General features: G+C 42.1%; 1 long non-coding RNA gene across 1 annotated transcript in view; it reads left to right on the top strand.

Moving 5' to 3' along the window:
• The window catches only part of LOC128114898 (uncharacterized), a 54,601-nt gene extending 33,074 nt beyond the window's left edge, over nt 1–21,527 (top strand). The window contains exons 2-3 of the long non-coding RNA XR_008219935.1: nt 19,522–19,737; nt 20,988–21,527. This is a non-coding gene — a long non-coding RNA (uncharacterized LOC128114898). The remainder of the gene's footprint in view (nt 1–19,521; nt 19,738–20,987) is intronic.
• Nucleotides 21,528–21,807: the final 280 nt, after the last annotated feature.

Below are 21,807 nucleotides of genomic sequence, written 5' to 3'. Positions count from 1 at the left end.
TGATTCCTTCATCCTTATGAATAAATTGTGAGCTGTGAAATTTCCCCTAACAAAGCTTTCCTTGGAATTACTTTGTAAATACACATGTCAGTATCAAGCACGTTTAGCCTGTTTCTGTCCACAGCTGCTACTATGGGAGCCAGTTAGTGTGTGTGTCAGTTACTTTTCTCATTGTCGTGACAAAGTTCCTGACAGATGCCAGTTAAGGAAGTGACAGGCTTATTCAGTCTCACAGTTTAAGGGTACAAGTCCATCAGGGCAGGGAGGCACAGTGGCAGGGGCATGAGGCAGCTGGTCACAATGTATCCACAGTCAGGAAGCAGAGAGAGGGGAAGGCTGGCTATTCAGTCCAGGACTTCACCCCATGGAAGGCACCACCCACATTTGTGATGGGTCTTCACCCTTCACTTGAACACATCCAATTCGGTGATAGTGAAGATCAACCACAACTCTACCCCTTGTCAACTTGACATTCAAGCACATCACTTTTAAATCCTAACCGTCTGTCCCTGGTCAGGAAAGTCTCATTTTCATCTCATAAAGCAAAATGAATCTAGACCATCTCTAAAAGTCCTTGTAATTTTTGACAGTCACAAGCATTCAGAAGTTCAAAATCTCTTCTGGGATTCAGATAATCCCTTCACTGTGAGCCCCTATTTTTTTTTTTAAAGTCCCATACTTCCAATATACAACAGCACTTAGTAAACATTGCATTTGCAAAGGGAAGCATGAGCGTAGAAAAGAACTATCTGCTGTGGGATGATCTGTATGTGCTCTGATTGGTCAATAAATAAAACACTGATTGGCCAGTGGCCAGGCAGGAAGTATAGGTGGGACTAACAGAGAGGAGAATTGAGAGAACAGGAAGGAGGAGGGAGACACTGCCAGCCGCCGCCATGACAAGCAGCATGTGAAGAAGGAGGTAAGCCACGAGCCACGTGGCAAGGTATAGATTTATAGAAATGGGTTAATTTAAGATGTAAGAACTAGATAGCTAGAAGCCTGAGCCACTAGACCAAACAGTTTAAATAATACGTGTCTGTGTGTTTATTATAAGTGGGTTGTTGGACTGCCAGGGCTTGGTGGGACCCAGAGAGAAAACTCTAGCTACAACTATCAGATCAAAACAAACCAAAACCCAGGAGGAAAAACACCAAATTCTGAAGCTCCGCCTCCAGCATCTGGGGCCTGTAATGGAATCACTTGGGCTCCAAAGAGCTTTGGTAGTCCCATCCTCCTGCTTTGCCACCCACAGTTCTTCTCTTGGACCAGCTCTACCCCATGTCTACGGCTTTCCTCAGCAGGTGTCTAGTGGTCCCAGCAGCTTCAGTATTGTGGCCTTCACCTTTATGGCTTCACACAACGGCCTTTCAGAGAATTTGATTCTACACATTGTCCCACACGGGTGGCTTTCTGGAACTTCTGTGCAAATCTCCATGTCCTTGGTCTTCTTGCTTTGGTCTGATCATTCCTTGTTGAGCCTGTATTTCTCCCTTTTAGAACCAGCATGTGTACTCTGTGCCATTATATAATGGAAGTGGGTTTTTTTTTTTTTTTATTTTAAATAGGCTCACAGTTAAGAGATTGCTTTGAGTCTCAGAAGAGACTTCAGGCTTCAGAACGCCGCTGTTGGCCCTGTTATAGATATGGACTACATGTATTTTGCATTATGAGATGGAAATGAGACTTTAGGTATGATGTGTTCAGGTGTCAAGTTGACAAATTATAGAGTTACAATGTTATCTTGATTGTCAACTTGACTGGATTTAGCATCACTATGGAAACATGCCTCTGGGTGTGTCTAAAAGGGCAGTTCCAAACAGGTTTAACCAAGGAGGTAAACCCCACTCTAATTGCAATATTTCACAAGCTGCGGTCCCAAAGGAGAAAGCAAGTCTAACATCGTCATTCATCACTCTATGCTTCTTGACTAAGGCACAATGTGAGAAGGGCCATTATAGTCTCAGCCATCATGTCTTCTCTGCCATAAGGGGCTGTATTCTTTTTTGTTGTTGTTTTTGTTTTTTTCAGAGCTGAGGACTGAACCCAGGGCCTTGCGCTTACTTGGCAAGCACTCTACCACTGAGCTAAATCTCCAACCCCATGGGGCTGTATTCTTAAACTGAGACAAAACAAACTGTTCTGTCCTTTAAGAAAAGAAACTAAAATGTAAGCAATTAGCATTATTGGAGTGAGTTACCGGAGGGTAAGGAAGCAGGATGAGAGGTGTTACTTGGAGGGAAGGTAAGAAAAATTCTTAGGGGCTGGAGAGAAGGCTCCATGGTAAAGAGCTCTAGCTGCTCTTGTAAAGGACCCAAGTTCAATTCCCAGTAATAGGTTTTCTATGCCCCACCCCCAAACAGCCCCCATAATAAGTTTCTCTGCCGGTGCAGTCAGCCAGACTAAGCTGAATGGAAAAGTATAACAGCAGGTATGCTGAGCAAAGCAACTTCTGGGCGGGTTCTCTAGTCCCAGAGAAGTCACACAACCAGACCAGGGCAGGAAAGTTTTATAGGCTGTAGGTGAGGGGTGATGACGTGTCCACCACAAGCTGGGTTTATGCTCAAGTATAGTCAAAAGTTGAGCGCTTAGGTGGGACTTGGGTGGCTGGCAACTTCAGAGGAGGAGCTGCAGTAGCCGCCAAGAAAGCTGAACTGGGCTTTTGGCCTTTCCTTTGTTTGCAGGAGATTCTCTGAGCAGGCAGGGTTTGGAGAGAGGGGGGGGGGGGGGGGGGGGGGAATGGGGCATTCTAGACCTGCAGGGGCAAGCTGGAGGCTCCAACCAAACACCCAGAACCCACATGGTGGCTCACAATCATTTGTCCCTCCAGTTCCAGAGGATCCAATGCCTCTTCTGACCTCTGCAGGCACCAGACATGCATGTAATGCACATGCATGCGTACAGGAAAACCACAGACACACATAAGATAAATTTTTTTAATTTAAAGGAAAACTCTTAGAATAATATATTGCAAGCTCTAGATAAATACACAGATTTTTTTTTTTTTGTCTCTACAGCTGAATTTTTGTCTCTACAGTAGCCACTGCCTCTAGACTTTTAAATCGCAGTTATTTAAGGTAACTTAGTTTCAGGATCACACTGCTTATATTTCAAAGGCTTTTTTTTTCCTTTGTGGTTAGTGGCTCCTGTATTAACAGGACAGATCTAGCACACACTCTTCTCTACATAGGGTTCCAGGTATTCTCTGGAGGATCCCTACTAGGTGCCTACAATAGTAGGGAAATTACTTTTCAAGAAACCATATCCTATGATTAGATTATCTTTTATTTTTATTTCTCATTATTTGTATGTGTGGTGTATGTGGGTGCGCATGCTCATGTGTGTTTGCATATGTTCGGAGGCCAGAGGTTGGAGTTGGGTGTATTTCTCTCTCTGTGTCTTATTTTCTGAGTCTAAATCCTCCTTATGTTGCAAGCACCTTACTGACTGAACCATTTGCTCTGCCCATAGCCCATTCTTATTTAGGCCTATTTACCAGAACATAATTTTAGTTAATTTAACCCACAACGCAACTTGCTCGGACTTCTTTTGTTTTGCTCTGTTCTTGGAGACAGGGTCTCACGCTCTAGCCCTGGCTTGCCTGGAACTTGCTTTTTAGAGCAGACTGACCTGGAACTCACAGAGATTCACCTGCCTCCGCCTCCGGGAAGCTGTAATTAAAGACATGCGCCACCACCATGCCCTGCTTCCTTTTTTTGTTTGTTTGTTTGTTTTCTGGAGCTGAGGACCGAACCCAAGGCCTTGCGCTTGCTAGGCAAGCGCTCTACCACTGTGCTAAATCCCCAACCCTACCCTGCTTCCTTCTTTTCTATTTCTTTTTTCTTTCTTTTGGTGCTGGGGTTGAACGGAAGGCCTTCTGCAGTCAAGACAGGTGCTCTACCACCGAGTCACACCATTAACCACATCCTGTGACGTGCATACAAGGATCCCAGCTCTACCGATCAACGTAACCCAAGGTCACGTGTTTTTTCACTCGAGTGGCTCTTTGGCTATTTTCTGCCCATCGTCCTTTTCCGCCTCCTCCTGGATTATGTTTTCCTCCACAGAATCCTTTATCTCAACGGTTCCAACCAGCAGAAAGCAGAACTGCCTGCCCCTTTCCTGTGCTCTGAGCACCGCTTCCTTCCATGGAAACTTGCTTTCTCTGTTCTCTTAAGTGTTGGTCAGGTTGTGCACATTAAGCTCACTGTCCACCTGTCCGCCAGGATCTCACTTTCTTAACACAAGGCGTGTCCTAGTAAAGTCTCCCTGAGCTTGTCTCAGCCAAACAACATTTTTTTTTTTAAGACAGGGTCTCACCATGTGGCCCTGGCTGGCCTGGAACTCACTATGTAGACCAGGATAGCCTCAAAGCCAGAGATCTACGTGCCCCTGCCTCTGGAGTGCTGGGATTAAAGATGCGTGCCATCACATCCAGGCAAGGAACATTTTTTTTTTTAAATCACTGAGTAATGCCTTTATTATTGCTAAAATTCTGTTTTATACTCCAGGAAAAGTTAGTAAGGAACAGCTGAAAAGAAAAAAATACGTATCTCAGCAGAGAGGTGAATGAAGCAATAAAGAAATAATATTTTGTAATTTATTATTAAACCTGTCTGATATGAATATTAAATTGGATATAAAATATGAAAGAGTGAAATGATAACCTTTGGCATAAAATGGCAGTGAAATTGCTAACTGAAAATAGCCTGAGAATAAAGTGCTCTTTTCAATAAATGACTTTTATAGAGACTAACCTTCCTTCCCCGGTTAGTGTCTGTGCTGAATTATTAAGCAGCACATCCTTATCATATTTGTGCCTCTTTAATGATACATATTTTCACTCACTTTTGGGGAGCTTTATACTGGATGTACTGTTTGTAAACTGCACAGCAACACACGGGTAATGTTCTGTTCCTGCACCTGAATGAGGCTCCAGCAATCACCCAGGGTAGCTCTGCTCCACCCAATCTTTACCTTATGGGGGGTAGACATCCCCTACCCTCCGGGATCCCGTGTGGTAAGGGTGTTCCCAATCAATAACATGAAGTGTGTTTACCAAACTTACATTTGAATAGATCTATATCATTACTACGTTCGAAGTAAAGGTGCTTTAAATGTTCAAAAATAATATTATAGATGGAAGAAAGTGAGGATGGAGGGAAAACACAAAATAACCCATGTGATGGTTAATACTGTCAACTTGAAAGAATCCAGAATCACAGGAGACACAGGGGAGAAACCTCTAGGAATGCCTGGGGAGTAACTAGATTAGGTTAGCTTGACCCCAAAGCTATGCCTGTGAAGATTATCTATGTTGCATTATTCCCGAACAAATGGACATTTAAACTACAAAGAAAAGGTGACCTAATTTAAGCAGGCTTTGAACACAGCACTTTACATCCTTCAGATGGAACAGAAAAAAAATTAAAAACTATTGATGAATCTTAACTTCTATAATCAGTTTGTTTCTTTACTTTTCTCCTTTTCCTGCAGAAGTCTCTAGCCAAGGGAGATAAGAAGGTAGTTAGGTTCAACATAACTCAGTAGCTGGTGTTAGTTCAGACTTCGATAACCTGATCTTGAGTAATTTATGTTAGACACATTTAAATACAGTGTAATTTGGGGAAAGGTTTCCTGATGTAACACAATTCCATATACACAAGAAAGCATAATCACATTAAAACTGAAAAGTGCATGTCACTTCCTCTATGAAGATGGGTTCTTAATGCTCTTAATGGGTTCTCAAGGGCCTAGGGGTAGGGATCTGATGTGGTCTTGGTCACCAAGACCATTAGCCACATCTAGTCCTGCTTGTGAGAGCTTGGGGGAGGTAGGTATGGCCTGGCCTTACAGATAGCAAGGGGTCACCTAGGCTATTAGCCACCTCCATTCTTAGCCTTCTGGGTGGAGAACAGGTTCTACATCTATCTATCTCTTCCACTGAAAAGACAACCCTGCATGTTTAACATCCCTGGTTTCCCTGGTGCTTGTCTATGAGCACAAGGACATTTGTGCTCCCATTATGCCCTCTCCTCTAATTTTTTAAAGAAAAGACAGTGGTTGTAATAGAGGCCAAGGTTAAATGCATTGCCTCTATGGCTAGTCTAATTAATATAGGCCAGGACAAGAGAAATAGCTAACAGAGGACCAAGGAAAGAAAACCATCTTAACCACGATGGCCATTCACAGGTCACTTGAGAGATTTTTTATCTATATCTTATACAAATTAATTTGACCATCAATAGTATGAGAAAAAAATCGGATACATTAAAGCAACACATGCCAGGAAATTGTTGACAGCCAAGATTACGTTTGGGTGAAAAATAATCTATGGTGGCTTTATATTGTAAAACTATGTTCCTCAATCCACTCATCTCTTGACTAGTTTCTGCTGATATTTTTTGCTGCAATGTTAGTAGTTTTACTAGTCATACAGGTCATCTTAGTACTTCTCTTGTATTCCAGTGACTTCCTGGGACGGGCAATAAAAAGGCCTAAAGACAATCCTTAGCTTGGCAAAACATCATACTGTCTTCTATTACAGGTGTGTCATTTACCCCCCTCCCCCACCTCCTGACAAAGAAGCATTTAGATTCCACATTGACCAGCTGAGAATTAACATGCAATACAGTCAGTGCATATAACAGCATCATTTTTAGGGTCAGTAATATAGTGCCCTTGTTGTTTCCCTAAAGTCTCAGCTTGATGAGTTAAAGTGTCTGTCTCCCCAAGTTATCAGCTTACTCTTCCTCTTGGGATGTCTTCTCTTGATGGATCTGTTGTCTACCTTCAGATGCTTCATTTGTCTGGTGGTCTTTGGGACGCTGTCCTGGTCGGATGCATCTGAGCAGGAGCCATCTGGGATTTTGTCCATTTACTGGAAAGACATAAGCATACCCTCGCCTTGATGTTAGACTCTCAGGCTCTTTCCATTGGTCAGTTTCTAGATCTTTCCTTTAACACACACTTGAAGTCATGCCTCCTTTAGGACAAAATGCTTTGGGGCAGCAGAAAAAGCATTATCCTTTAAAGTGAAAAAAAAATTAAAAAATTTAAAGTTAGCATAGGTAAGTGCAGCAGAGAATACGGGGATTTAGGTGGGTACATATAACCCCCTTTTTAATTTTTAAAATTGGTCATTTAAGTATCTGACTGTGTTGTTTCACAACAGCTTGATCCTATGGATAGTAAGGAATTTTAGTAACATGATTAACATTTCATAAATTCTTTAAAGCATTTGTTAGTATACGCAGGATCATTATCAGTTTTTAGTTGTAATAGGAGTTCTTAAAAGGACACGCAGAAAGAGCTATTTGACAAAGCCGAGATTCTGATATGACACCTGGTATTTTTCTGGAGTCTCCGGGGCCCCACGCCACGCCTGGGGCTGTGCTCTGATTAGTTAAGGAGAGGCACTCTGCATGCCTGTAGTGCATTCCAGCACAGATTTCTACATACCTGACCGGAGAGAAGGCCCCAGACCCAGACAGCCCTACTTCCAGATGTCAAGCTGATGTGAGAATCACTCACTAGTAATTTCACACTAGGAGCTTGGAATAAAAATCGTCTTTTTACTGGAGGATAGGCACCTCATGAGCTTCCTCTAGCTTCCTCCCTTGTCAGAATCTGATCATTTATCAGACTGGGGAGAGCACAAAACTAAGAAACAAACAAAATCCACTTAATTAACAATGGCCATTAACTTTAAAAGATTTAAACTTAAGGCTATAGGATTTGAGATCTTTAAAGTTCAGGGCAATTTTAATTCTGTGCTCAAGAAGACACACTCTTTTTTGTGAAGCATGTGGAATTTTATATAAAACATATGCTCCTTGTCCTTTTGAAGATTCATCTGAAAAAGCATTAAAAGCAATCTCTGTAGTATTTTTAGATGTAATTTTAGGCACGACTCATGGGGTATCTTCAAAAAAATCTTAAAAGGGGATCTTTAGGATGGTGGCTAGCTATTATCCCCAGTAACATGCTAATGCAACCTGCCAATTACTATCAGTGTGGAAGAAATAATCAACATGCATTTTATTTCATGGAACAATTATTTCTACAGGCTCTTTACCACTAAGTGGTTTAAGATGTGCCCTTCCTATCATTATTAGGTCTACAATTTCCTGTAAATAAGGGTTGCAGATTATTGTGGAGAATTATGACTTGCATAAATTTCTGTAATACCATTATTTTTGTTGATAGATAATTCCAGTGGTTGATGAGGAGGAAGGAAAGATAACTGATGTGGAAGGGAGAGATTAATTCTATGAGCTACAGATTTAGCAGCATCATGATTTAATATGCTAATAACCCACTCTGCTTCAGATGTTATATTTCCTATAGAATTTAACTGAGAATCTCTAGAGGGCGACTTAAAGGGTGGAACCAAATCCTTAGTAGTGATAGGCAGATAAAAGTATACCCAACTGACATGCCCCAAAATTTTAAATTTTGCTCTTTTAGTTTATTTACCATCAAGCAATCATTTAAGTATCAATTAGATGAGCAGGAGAATGTCATCCATATAATGAATAACCAATACCTCAGGACATTTAAACGACACCGGCTCTGGTGCTTTATGTTCTAATTACAACGGTTCCTGTATTAGAAGTGGGGCCTGCTTTAATTTTTCCCCAGGAAGGGACCGTTGGTCAGTCTATACTGAGTCATTCCTGCTGGGAGGGAAAACAAACAAAAACAAAAAAACACACAAACAAACAAAAACTCAGCTCTGGGCAGCCATGGCAGCAGAGTCCCATCTTCCATCCCCTGGAACTCAAGTGTTTTGCTACTCCAAGCCTGGTTTGGGCAGGAAGCCAGAGCATCCACAACGCCCACTCAGCCTGCCTTGACAACTCCAGCAGAAAATTCTGTCTGTCTGTCTGTTTGTCTCTCTCCTTTCTGAGAGGGTCCAAATAATATATTACTGCACTCCAGCTTGCAAAATAATTGACAGGGATTTTTATCCCCCTTTTTCATGGGCTCTATTTACATTAGTTCCTATGCATTTCCAATGATTAACATCTATGGTTCCTTGTTCAGGAAAGCAAGGATTATGTTTTATAGTCACTTGTATAAAGTCTCAGAGCTGTTGCTCTGAATATCCTGCTCCCTTGGATCTTAACAAATATCTCAATAGTTATATATAATGCTTAGTCTCAGAGGACTGATTAGAATCCGTGATTATTTCCACTCTCTCACTTGTGGTCACAAACCCTTGGGTAAGAGAACTGAATTCTGGGTCTCGGCAAACGCCGTGGCCAGCAGGGTAACGATCCACATGAGGCAAGAGGAAATTTGGTTTAACATGACTCAGTAGCAAGCAATGTTGGTTCAGACTTCCAGAGTCTGACACTGGGCAGTTTATTTGAGGCATTTTTTAAGTATGGTACAACTTGGAAAAAGGTTTCTTGGTGTAGCACAATCCCATATGCACCAGGAGGCATAATTACATTGAAACTCTTCTCAAAGTACATGCCACTTCTTCCATGAAGATGAGTTCTTAACGTAGGCTACATGTGTTATCTTGAGGGCCTGGGAAAGGATCTGGTGTGGTCTCCATCATACAGACAGCACAGGGGTCACCTAGGCTATTAGCCACCTCCATTCTCAACCTTCTGGGTAGAAAATGGGTTAAATACATCTATCTCTTCCATTGAAGAGACAACCCTGCATGTTTAACATCCCTGGTTTTCCTCGTGCTTGTCTGTGGGCATTAAGACCTCTGTGCTTCCAACAAGAAGGACAGGGAGAAAAGAAACAAAGGTGCTCACACCTGGAACCCCACCTGAGTAAGATTTCTTCAGCATCAGCGAGTGGATACATCCCTGAAGAACAGCACACGGCATTCATGGAAATTACTGCTTTTCACACTAATGAAAGGAAAATGACCCCCAAGTCAAATGAAACCTGACACACTTGACCAAACACACACGCCAATTCTAGTTTCTAGATTATTTCATAAAATATCTACCTTTATTTTATAAATACTTAATAAAATATCCACCCACATCATAGCTCCTAGAAACTATTTCAGGCAAACGTTCTTTCAATTCACCCTGACAGGATGAGCATGAATCCATGACACTGTTTAAAGAGTTGTTGCTAATAAGCTTTCTTCTTCTTAAATAGAAAAAGAAAAAAGCTTTGCTTACAGGTCTGACTGAGAGCAAGTACTCATCCTCAAGTAACCTACACAGATGTGCTGGAGCTGCAGAGAGTGGCCCGTCACTGAAACTTCATACAGAATGATGCTCTCCAAGCATTACAGTCAGATGCTTATCATCACTTCACAAGTAGTGTATTTATTTCTATTGCTAAAGATTACATTTGTTTTTAAGTGTGTGTGTGTGTGTGTGTGTGTGTGTGTGTGTGTGTGTGTGTGTGTTGAGTTGCCTGAAGCGTGTGCTACAGGCAGTTGTGAGTCATTTAACATCAGTGCTAGGAACTGAACTCAGTGTTGCCAAATATTCCTTTACACTGTGTGAAGATATGTCACTGTGATTGGTTTAATAAAGAGCTGAATGGCCAATAGCTAGGCAGGAAGAGGTTAGGCGGGACTTTGGGGGGACAGAGAGGTCTTAGGGAAGAAAAAAGGCAGCGTCCCCAGCCAGACAAGCAGAAGAGATAAAAGTCACAAGCCGTGTGACAGCACATAGATTAATGGAAATGGGTTGATATAAAATATAAGAGCTAGTTAGAAACAAGCCTAAGCCAAGGCCAAGCTTTCAAAATTAATAAGTCTCTGTGTTGTTTTTTGTGAGCTGGTGACCCAAAGAAAAATCCATCTACAACTCTGATTCTCTTCAAGAGACATATGTGCTCTTAACTCTGAGCCATCTCTCCACTCCCTGCCACTTCACTCTAAAGAAAATATTTGTACTTGAACTCTTAATCAAAACAAGTCTGGTTCCACCTCAGTGTAGAAAAGAGCAACCTAGCCCCTCTGGACAGTGCTGGATGCCGCTGACCAGGTGTGGCTGCCATTGAGAAAGACATGCACCTCAGTGAGCAACTCTCAGGGGGTCCGACTGGACTCAGCAGAGCCCAAAGTGCTGCCAGGTGTGACAAAGTTCCCAAGATTCTCAAGATTCTCCGATGACAGGGACTGGAGGGATGGCTCAGTGGTTAAGAGCACTGGCTGCTCTTCCAGAGGATCTGGGTTCATTTCCCAGAACCCACATGGCAGCTCACGGCTGTCTGTTCCAGAGGATCTGACATCTTCACACCAATGCACATAAATTAAAAAAAAAAAAAAAAAAGATTCTCCATTGACATTCCACCACCTCCAGCAGAGACCAAGCATCTCAATTTCTCAATTTCTAAAACTGACTAATGGATTTCTATTTGATGTGGCTACAAAGATCATTTTCCTACAGTCTTGTTTCTTTGTTTTAAAGGGGATTTTTTTTGGAAAAAAAAAGTGGTTTGACAATAATTTGATAATTAGTTATATTGTGAAATGTGTAACATGTATAAATACAGTTTGCCTATTCTGTCTTATTTCTTGGGCTTTTTCATCTGTGCATCTGTGTGCTTGACGACAGAGCAGTATACACAGGTTTCCATTTGGGATCTAGGTGGGAGGATGCTATTTAGGGAACTTAAAAATTATAGACAGATTTTTAGCTTTAAGTCTAAGAAAACCTGGTGATAGCAAGTGAATTTTAGCAGAAATGGAGCATTTAAAAATGACTTTTGCGTAACTGGGAAGAAAATATCCATCTTTGCCTAGCCTTAGCCCCTTAGGGAGTTACTCACGAGAGTGTTTTTCTAGCCCTCCCTTAATGCCTATGGAGACCAGAAAGGAGGTAATTTCTTCCCAAAAACTGTAAATAGGGGGACTGGAAAGATGGCTCAGTGGTTAAAAAATGCACTTATGGTGTAATTACGAGGACTGGAGTTCAGATCCCAAGAAACCCTTGTGTGTGTGTATGTGTGTGTGTGTGTGTGTGTGTGTGTGTGTGTGTGTGTGTGTGTGTGTGTGTCTGTGTGTGGTAGGGGTGGTAATCTATCTGTAATTCTAGCCTCTGAAGGCAGAGACTGAGGCTAACAGGCTGGGCTAGAAAGACTAGTCATATCCATGAGTTCTGGATTTGATTGACATACCCTGCCTCAGTAAAAAAGTGAGTGATCTGAAGATTATTCTGGATAGCAACTTTGGGCTTCCATATGCATACACACACACACACACACACACACACACACACACACGTACCCACCGACTTGCAAACATGCATACATATACATATACACACCACACAAACAAAAATAGAAAGAAATATACCAGATGCATTAGTGAAAACTTACAAGTGGCATTTTGAACTATAGCTTTGACCTTGCTCTTTTGGGGGGACTATGCACATATATTTCAGAAGTGTTTAAGCACAGAAAATAAAAGGAATGTGACTGTAAAACATTAGCAACTTAGAAAAGTAAGTAAGAGTGATGTACTGCAGAGAGAAAGTAGCCTGTAAGTAATGGCTGGATATATGAATGAAGATACTAAATGTAATTGACTAAAAACACCCTCATGCACTCAGGTATCCACCAATGCCCGGGCTCATGTTATTGGGGTAGTGGCAGTGGAGTGGGGAGGCCTATTCCCCTCTTTGAGTTAGTTAAGACTCTACAAAATTTTTGGAAAGGACCTCTGCTCTTTAGTTGATTGCTACTGATAACAGAAAATAACCAAGCCTACCCAACCTGAGAAAAGACCCGTCACTATCATGTTTACTACAATGATTTTGTGCTTTATTGTGAGTTGAGATAATCACCTCCAATTCTGGAACCTTAGAATGGGACAGTGAAGGTTAGTCTTGATGGTCAACTTGATGGAATTGAGAATTACTATGGAAACAAACTCTAGGCTTGTCTGTGAGGAATTATCTGGATTAGATTAACTGAGACCCTCAGTACTCTTCCATGGCCTGTAAATCTGGAATGAATATAGAGGGAAAAGTAACCTGAACACAAGACTTGCATAGCTCCCTGCTTTCTGCCTTTGAGTCTGATGTGACCAGCAGCTTCCTGCTGTTGCTGCCATCCTGTGCTGGTTAGGTTTTGTCAATTTGACACAAGTTAGGGTCATCTGGGAAGAGAAAACCGTAACTGAGAAAAACTTCCCTCACATCGGTCTGTAGGCAAACCTGTGGAGGCACTGTCTTGATTAATGACAGAGGTGGAAGGGCCAAGCCCACTGACGGTGGTGTCACCCCTAGGCAGGTGATCCTGGGTTGTATGAAATAGTAGTACGGACCAAGCTGGAAGAAGCAAGCCAGTTAAGCAGCATTTCATCACAGTGTCTGCTTGAGTTCCTGTCTCCAGGTTCCTGCCCTGCTCCAGTTCCCTTCTGGGCTTCCCCCAGTGATGGACTATGACTGAGACTTTATAAGCCACATAATCCATCTCCTCCCCAAGTTGCTTTTGGTCATGGTGTTTATCACAGCAACAGAAAAACAAGCGAACACACGTACTTTTCCCACCACAATGGCCTATATATATATCCTCTGACACTGTGGAGCCAAATAAACCCTCCCTTCCTTATGGTACTCATCAAAAAGATTTACTTTTGTGTATATGTGTGTCTGTGTATTATATGTGTGTGGGTGCCTGTCAGGATAGAAGAGGGGTGTTAGATCACCTGGAGCTGTAGTTACAGGTAGTTCTGATCTACTTAATGTGGGTGCTGGGAACTAAACCCAGGTCCTCTGGAAGAGCAACTCACGCTGACTCCAGCCCCTCCTTAAATGACTTCTGTCAGCCGGGTGGTGGCGGCAGCGGCGGCGGCGGCAGCAGCGGGAGCAGCACACGCCTTTAATCCCAGCTGGGAGGCAGAGCCAGGCGGATTTCTGTGAGTTCGAGGCCAGCCTGGTCAACAGAGTGACTTCCAGGTTCTAGGAAAGGCACAAAGCTACACAGAGAAACCCTGTCTCTGAAAAAACAACAACAACAACTTTTGTCAGGTATTTTGACAATACAAGGAGACAAGTAACCAATGCAGTAACTTATATAGAAATAGGGTGGATGCACACTGTACTGGGGTGTGTTCCTATGTTAGTCAACCTTTTATTACTGTAATAAAATACCCAGGAGCAGTGGAATCACAGATGAGTGGTTATGGGGGGGTGTTTATTTTATCTCTTGCCATCACAAGGCTCATTGCAAATTTGGCTGGCTCCATTTCTTTGGGCATGACGTACCACGGACTATCACGATGGTAGGAACGTGTAGTGAGGGAAGCTGTTTCATGGAAGCGAGGAGGCACTCAAGGGCCCCGGACAAGATCTACCCTACAAGCCACGGCTCCACGCTCCAAACCTTCGGATGTGAAGAAACAACCTGGAGTAATCACGTGAACGAGGAAAGTAAAAAGGGGCCATGGAGGGAGGGAGAAGGAGCAGTAGGGAGGGGAACAGCAGGATACAGGTGAAGGAAGAAAGGGGAAAATAAGAGGGGTGCTTTAACCGGGAAGGAGGAGGGAAGTCAGTAGAAAAGAAGAGGAAGCCAGGGGATAAATACTAAGGGTGCTTGCAAAAAGTCATAAGGAATGTGTGTGTGTGTGTGTGTGTGTGTGTGTGTGTGTGTGTAGAGAGAGAGAGAGAAAGGGAGGGAGAGAGAGAGAAGGGGGAGTCTCTGGGTTTCTCTTTGTAGCCCTGGCTGTCCTGGAACTCACTATGTAGACAAAAACTGGCCTGGAAATCACAGAGCTCCACCCATTCCTGCCTCCTGAGTGCTGGAATTAAAGACATGCACCACTACACCCAGCTTCATATTATTTTATATTTACCAAAATAATACATATAAATTTATGAATATACATACATATATACCTTACACATATATACTCTATAAACATATGTGTATATGCACATATACATATATACACACCCATATATATAGGGTATATATATGTAGGGGTTATGTATATGTAGGGTGTGTGTATATATATATGTATATGGTTTAAATGAAATTATAAATTATGCCACTTAGGGTAATCATATTCCCCCCAAGAGCCATAGAGTATCTAACAAAATCTATAGTACCAGGCATGAGAAACGGGATTCTAAGAGATTCCAAAAACAATATAGGCTATCAGTTGTCACCGAGAAGTTGAAGGTAAGTCCCTGTTGCTGAAGACACCATGCACTTCAGACCCAGGATGCAGAGGAACAGAGCTGGATCTTACCCAAAAGCCTCCTCACTCATAATACTGGAAGGGTCCATGCAAGCTGCCTAGGGGGGGAAAGCATTCAATATCCCTACCCATCTGTAGTGCCTCTGAAGTGCAACAATGATCTGCAGGTGAGATATTCCTAAAGGTTCACAACTAGTGAACATTTAGAGAACAACTGACTATGGACTGCACAGCCTCAGTTGTTACATCAGCACACAACTTGTACTGGTTCTTGGATCATTGGGGATGATGAGAATTGTAAGAGCCAGAGGAACAGGAAGTCTGCTGAAAGATTGAGTCTTCTAGATATGACAGGGGAGTTATATCCCATTTCTACCTGCCCAAGGGAAAATTACTAGATATGTACGGATATATGGTACAGAGAGAACTAAACTGATAATAATCTTTCTGATGCAAAAGATGACAAAAATTTGAGTGTATTTCTTTCTTTCTTCCGTTTTGTTTCTGGTTTTTGGAGAAAGGATTTCTCTGTGTAGTCCTGGCTGTCCTGGAACGCACTCTGTATAGCAGGCTGGTTTTGAACTCACAGAGATCTGCCTGTCTCTGCCTCCTGAGTGCTGGGTTGAGTGTATTTCTTAAACTTCATGAAACCCCTCACCGTGGTCTTAGGCACAATGCTCTTCACTTAAGATGACTCAAAACTAGAAGGCAGTAAGAACATTTAGGAAGCTTGCTGTCACATTTAATAATGTTTGTAGTAGCATATATTAATTATACATAACAGGTTTCATTATTATGTTTTTACAGTGTGTTTAGATGATATTCACCCGAGAACCCTTTCTACTTCTGTGTTGCGTCTTATGCGTGTGTGTGTGTGTGTGTGTGTGTGTGTGTGTGTGTGTGTGTGTGTGTGTGTGTGTGTTGTATGCATGTATGTGTAATCTAATGAGTTTCATTAGGGTTTTCTTATGAAAGCACAGACACCTTACCAGTGGTTATACCACAGAAGGAAATATCAACTAGTGACTGTGTATTAATACTAAGGGCAGGACCCTGTGAGTCTCTTCCCCTTCAATCAGTTTTTTTTAATTAAAATCTAATTATTATTTTTTTGTGTATGTACTTACATGTGCACATGCCACAACACGTTGTTTGGAGATCAGAGTTGGTTCTGGTCTTTGACCCTGTGGGTCCTGGGGATTGAACTCACGATGTCAGGCTTGGCTGCAGATGTCTTTACCTGTTGAGCTATCTCACAGGCCCCACTTTGCTTCCTCATAAAATAATGCATTTCTACAATGCAACGCATTACTTTGTATGCTAACCTAAAAAGCTAATAAATAAAATATCACATAAAATATAATTCCTCCATGATAATAATCACCTCTTTTCACCTTCTACCCCAGACAGCCTGCCCAGGCAGGAACTCATCTCTAGACATGTGTTAACTCCTCTGTATCAAAACATAGAGAAAATGTATAAGAACATGAATGAACCAAGATTAACAGCTTGATGAATACCCATATCTCTTACACGTGGGTAAATTCATGGAGGGGGGCATGTATTATGTTCTTTTCTATTTTGTGTATTTATAATTTCCATAGTAAAAGCTTAATTAATAACACAAAGATGATATTCAGGAACTTGCTTAATTTCAAGTGGTAATGAATCTATTGATATAATTAACAGTCTATTGAGTTATTACACATTAACATGCACCTTAATGTCACTATGAATCTATTAGGTCAGTGGGCAGGAACTCTGGTATGATGGATATTATGCAGTTAGAGGAGGAAAGAAAGTTTTATGAAAGAGTTGGGGTCATGATTTGAGCCTTGAATTGGTTCTCAGCATGTCCTAAAAATGTACCTTCACATATTTTGAAGAGAGAGTAGAGAAAGCCTTGGCTCCTGGTTACTGAAATATTCAATCCATTTCACACATCAGCATCTCTGCTGGGGCCTGTCCTTGACGTGGTTCCTCAGCTCCTGCCGTGGGGACAAGTGGAGTGGTGTGGGAGGCCTGACAGGAACTGGAGCAGCTCTTTGAGCCATGGTGATCCTCTCAGGCAGCTGAGCCATGCCAGAACATCAGAAAAAGCCAATCTATAATCTATCTTCTCTCTAATTATTTTAGTTTTTCACATTTTTGATATTCTAAACTTTGGAAACTATCTGAACATGGGAAAGAGTTCAGAATCTTTTTTCTTCATTCTGTTACTTTGGCACTTAATGTACTTATAGATCCGTTCCTATCTCTAGTAAATTTGTTTCAGATTTCTCAGTAAAAATGAAACAGAAATAATTTAGGGTATTCTAAGAAAACTGAATGGTTCTCAGAAGTAAGTTCAGGGACAGGAAGATGGCTCGGCAGTTAAGAGTACTTGCTGTTTTTCCAGAGGACCTGGGTTTAGTTCCCAGTACCCAACTTACCCAGCTCACAGTTGTCTGTGACTCCAGTCTCAGGAGATCTGATGCCCTCTTCTGGCTTCTATAAGTACCAGGTACAAGTATGTTATACATACATATGTGTGGCAAACACTCATACACATAAAATAATTTTTTAAGTAAGTGGTCTCAGCTTCAGATAGTGTGAAATTCTTGACACACTTAAAGAAAACATGGGTAAAGGTTTTGTGACAATTTACGTACTTAGAACAATATAGAGTCCGGTTAGTCTCAAGTATCCCCACATGTCACCTCCCTGTCCCCTGCAGAGCTTTCTACTTCCCTCACACAGGACATTAGCCTGACCTGGCCCAGCCTTATCTTCCTCAACCATCTCCTATACCTATTTATTTGTTGGTTCATTTGAGGCAGAGCCTTATGATATCATCCAGACCATTCTCAAACCTCCGTCTCCCAAGCAGGGGGACCACAGGTGCACATCTTGTGACTTGGCCGACCATTAGTCACTTGCCACCTCTGAACCCAGGTAGAACTTGCTTTTTCATTCTTAGAAGATCCCAAGGCCAATGAGGTGGCTCAGTAGTCAAAGACATTGCAAAGTAAGCCAGACGACCTCATTGGTGGAAGGAGAGAAACTATTCCCGAAAGTTGTCCTCTGACCTCCACATACATCTTGTGGTATGCATGCCTTTCCAACCCTGCCACCCAGAAATAAAGTAATAAAAATTCTAGAAAAAGATTCTGAATCTTTTCGTGTTTTTGAAAAACATTTACTGTACACAAAATAATTTCATTAGTAAATTTGTAAAAGAATTAAGACAACACATATATAGGGCAATTTAAAAAATGGTAAACTACTGATGTTTCCAAATCAAAGCAAGGAGCAATATACATGCTGTCAAAATGTTCTGTGAGTGACAGGATTGTTTGATATTACTGACAGGTCCAATGGCTCAGCTCTAAGGAACCAAGCTCAGGTCAGGCCGGGGGGAGATAAGGAAGTTCAGCCCAGTAGACTTAATCACTATGTACAAAACCATAATAGTAAATAAATAGGCATTAGCTCACAGGCATGGGAGGCTACACAGGGGAGGAATCCTCTCTAAAGCAATAGGTAGTGGGACTCCTTTTATTATAAATAAGATAGCAGGAGTCTGGCCATATTTCACTGGGAATTTTGTATGAGCACGCATACGCATACACACACACACACACACACACACACACACACACACACACACACACATTCAGTTTACAAGGAAAATGTGGTGGGTGCTGGGTAGAACACAAGAACTTAAGGCTAACCCAGACATTTATCTAGAGACTTGAGGTCAAGGTGCCAGTGGCAACAACTTGGATTCTCTACTAGTTTTCATTGTTGCATAAGAAATTAGTAGCATGGAGTAATAGAAATTATTACTGCCATTTTTCTTGAATGAGGAGATCAGATACTAGTCAACTGAGCTGCTTCCCCTGGCCTCACCAAGCTGAACACAAAGTATTGGATGGGCTGTGACCCCGTCTGAGGCCTAAAGGCCTTCACAACATTATACAGATTAACAGAGATGACGGGGATGGAGGTACATCTCCAACCTGTTGCCTGCACCATCCTGAGGAGGTCCTGTCAGCTCTTAGGAGCCTGGACTCAGGTAAAGCCAGATTTCAAGACCAACCAGTATGAAGGAGAATTAAAGTTTACTAAAGACATTTTTAAGCACCAGGTTAAAATAAAGAAAGGCACTTGGAAAGAAGAGCATGGGTGTGGGCTTCTCAGAGAACAGTCACAGTGATAGTTGCCATTGTTGAGGTTTTGGGGGCTTCTGAAGTTACATCTTGAAGGGGTTTGAAAGAACCTGAACAAGATCACAGGAGGTTCCTATGCACTGGACAGAACTGTAGCCCACCAGGTCAACACACCCTAGGATTCAGAGGATGCGGGGGAAGTTAAGATTTTTTTTTTTCTATAAACAGAATTTTAGTCTTGTGAGAGTCCCAGAAAATATCTGTGAAAGAAGAAAGGTCATAATGGGGAGGGACAGAAAGACAGGAGCCTGCAGGAAAACCTGGGAGGAAGAGCATTAGAAGGAAGCCCTGAGGACACACGCCCGTCCTGCTACTGAAGTCAGGAATCCAAGGCACCACTGAATAAGCCAGCCTTGTCCCTGTGGAGACATCTGGTCAAAGACAGTAAGTAAACTGCGCCCTCTGAGGGCCAAATGGTGTATAACCTTGAGTTTCTAGCATGCCTCTCCCTCATAAATCCACCTCACAAAAAAAGGATTCTTCAACTTTTTTTTTTTTTTTTTTTGAGACACAGTCTCACTATGTAACCCTGTCTGTCTTGGAAACTTACTCTGTAGACCAGGCTGGCCTCAAACTCAGGGATCCATCTGCCTCTGCCTTCCAAGTGCGGGATTCTTTAACTTAATTAATTAATTTTATTTATTTATTTGTTTGTTTGTTTGTTTTTGAGACAGGGTTTCTCTGCGTAGCTTTGGTGCCTGTCCTGGATCTCACTCTGTAGCCCAGGCTGGCCTCAAACTCACAGAGATCGGCCTGCCTCTGCCTCCCGAGTGCTGGGCTTAAAGGCGTGCGCCACCACCGCCCGGCAGGATTCTTTAATTTTTAAGCTTGTTGTAACATGCATTCTGTAAGCCATGTAAAGGGGGAGAAAATTCTTAGAAACCTGTGGTTTACTTTTCTTCTACTTGATCAGTCAGAATGGTTGAACTAACAGCTTGTGCCGTTCTTGTCCTGCACTTGGGAAATTCCAGTCCTACTATAAAAGTATCATTCGACGCTAATAAATGGTTAGTAATTGCTATCACAAACTTTTCTTTCCCTGCAAACTAATAATTTAACAAATTCTTTAGGTACAGTGCTGTATAGTATAGTCTGTTATTTAGTTGCGGTATGTGTGTGCAGGCAGATGTATGCCACGATGTGTGTAGAGGTCGGAGGACAACTTTTGGGAGTCAGTTCTCTCTTTTTACTTTCACGTGAATTCTGAGATTTGAACTCACGACTTCAGATTCACATGGCATGCGCTTTTACTCCCTAAGCCATCTCACCGCCCCAAAACCCATCTTCTCATCCAATGGACATTTGTTTTTTACTAAAAGAGCATGATCTGAGGCTTATTGTCACAAGTTCAATAGTAGGTACTATTATATTTGGACCCACGGTAAGTCCAGCAACAGATATCAAAGTAAATAAAAGTGCTGGTCACAGTTCAGTTCAACCAAAGCCAATGAAAACATGCCCTGGTTTAAGCCTCACCCTAAAACCTCAGCTTATGCCTTTCCAGAGATCCTGCAAGTCATCTAAAATTATTTGAATGATGATTATGCTACAAATAGCCACACGCTTTGTGCCACATTTTCTGTCTATTATCAGTTGTTTTTTTTAACTTACTCATGTTCATTTGGATTCTCTAGGAAACAGATGGCAAGACAGGATCGATTCCTGAAGAGTTTCATTGGGGGAGACATCTGTGAGCTGTCATGGGGGGACAAGTCGTAGGGGTCTGTGCGATCTCCACAGGGGCAGAGTGATGGCCGATCCACCGGAGAGAAGACCATGTCTATTCACCATACTCAGTAGCTGGTGTCGATTCAAACTTCCAGAGTCTGATCCGAATGCATTGTTTTAGGCATATTTAAGCATAGCAAAATTTGGTGAACACTTTTGGTGATAACTAACTCAATCCCATGTGCACAATAAAGCATACATAAGCTGAGAGGTGGTGGTGCATGCCTTTAATCGCAGCACTTGGGAGGCAGAGGCAGGTGAGTCTCTGTGAGTTCCAGAACAGCCAGAGCTGTTACACAGAGAAACCCTGTCTTGAAAAAAAATCAAACCAAACCAAACAAGCATACATAAATCTCTTTGAGGAACAAAGTAAACTAAATAAACTACATCAAAATTATTTGTAAAGTACATGTGACAGCTAAAAGATGGGTTCTCTAGACTGACTACATATGACAGCTTCCATAAAGATGAGTTCTAAGCCGGGCGGTGGTGGCGCACGCCTTTAATCCCAGCACTCGGGAGGCAGAGCCAGGCGGATCTCTGTGAGTTCGAGGCCAGCCTGGGCTACCAAGTGAGTCCCAGGAAAGGCGTGCAAAGCTACACAGAGAAACCCTGTCTCAAAAAACCAAAAAAAAAAAGGATGAGTTCTATAGATTGACTGAGAAAAACCAGCTTAGGATAAGGGTCTTGGGGCGGGTCTGGTGTGGTCTCCCACCAGGCTAGAAT

This window comes from Peromyscus californicus, unplaced genomic scaffold, assembly GCF_007827085.1.
Source record: "Peromyscus californicus insignis strain IS unplaced genomic scaffold, ASM782708v3 Scaffold_19__1_contigs__length_69161282, whole genome shotgun sequence".
Taxonomy (NCBI): Eukaryota; Metazoa; Chordata; class Mammalia; order Rodentia; family Cricetidae; genus Peromyscus; species Peromyscus californicus.
This window is presented reverse-complemented; position numbering and strand designations above follow the sequence as displayed.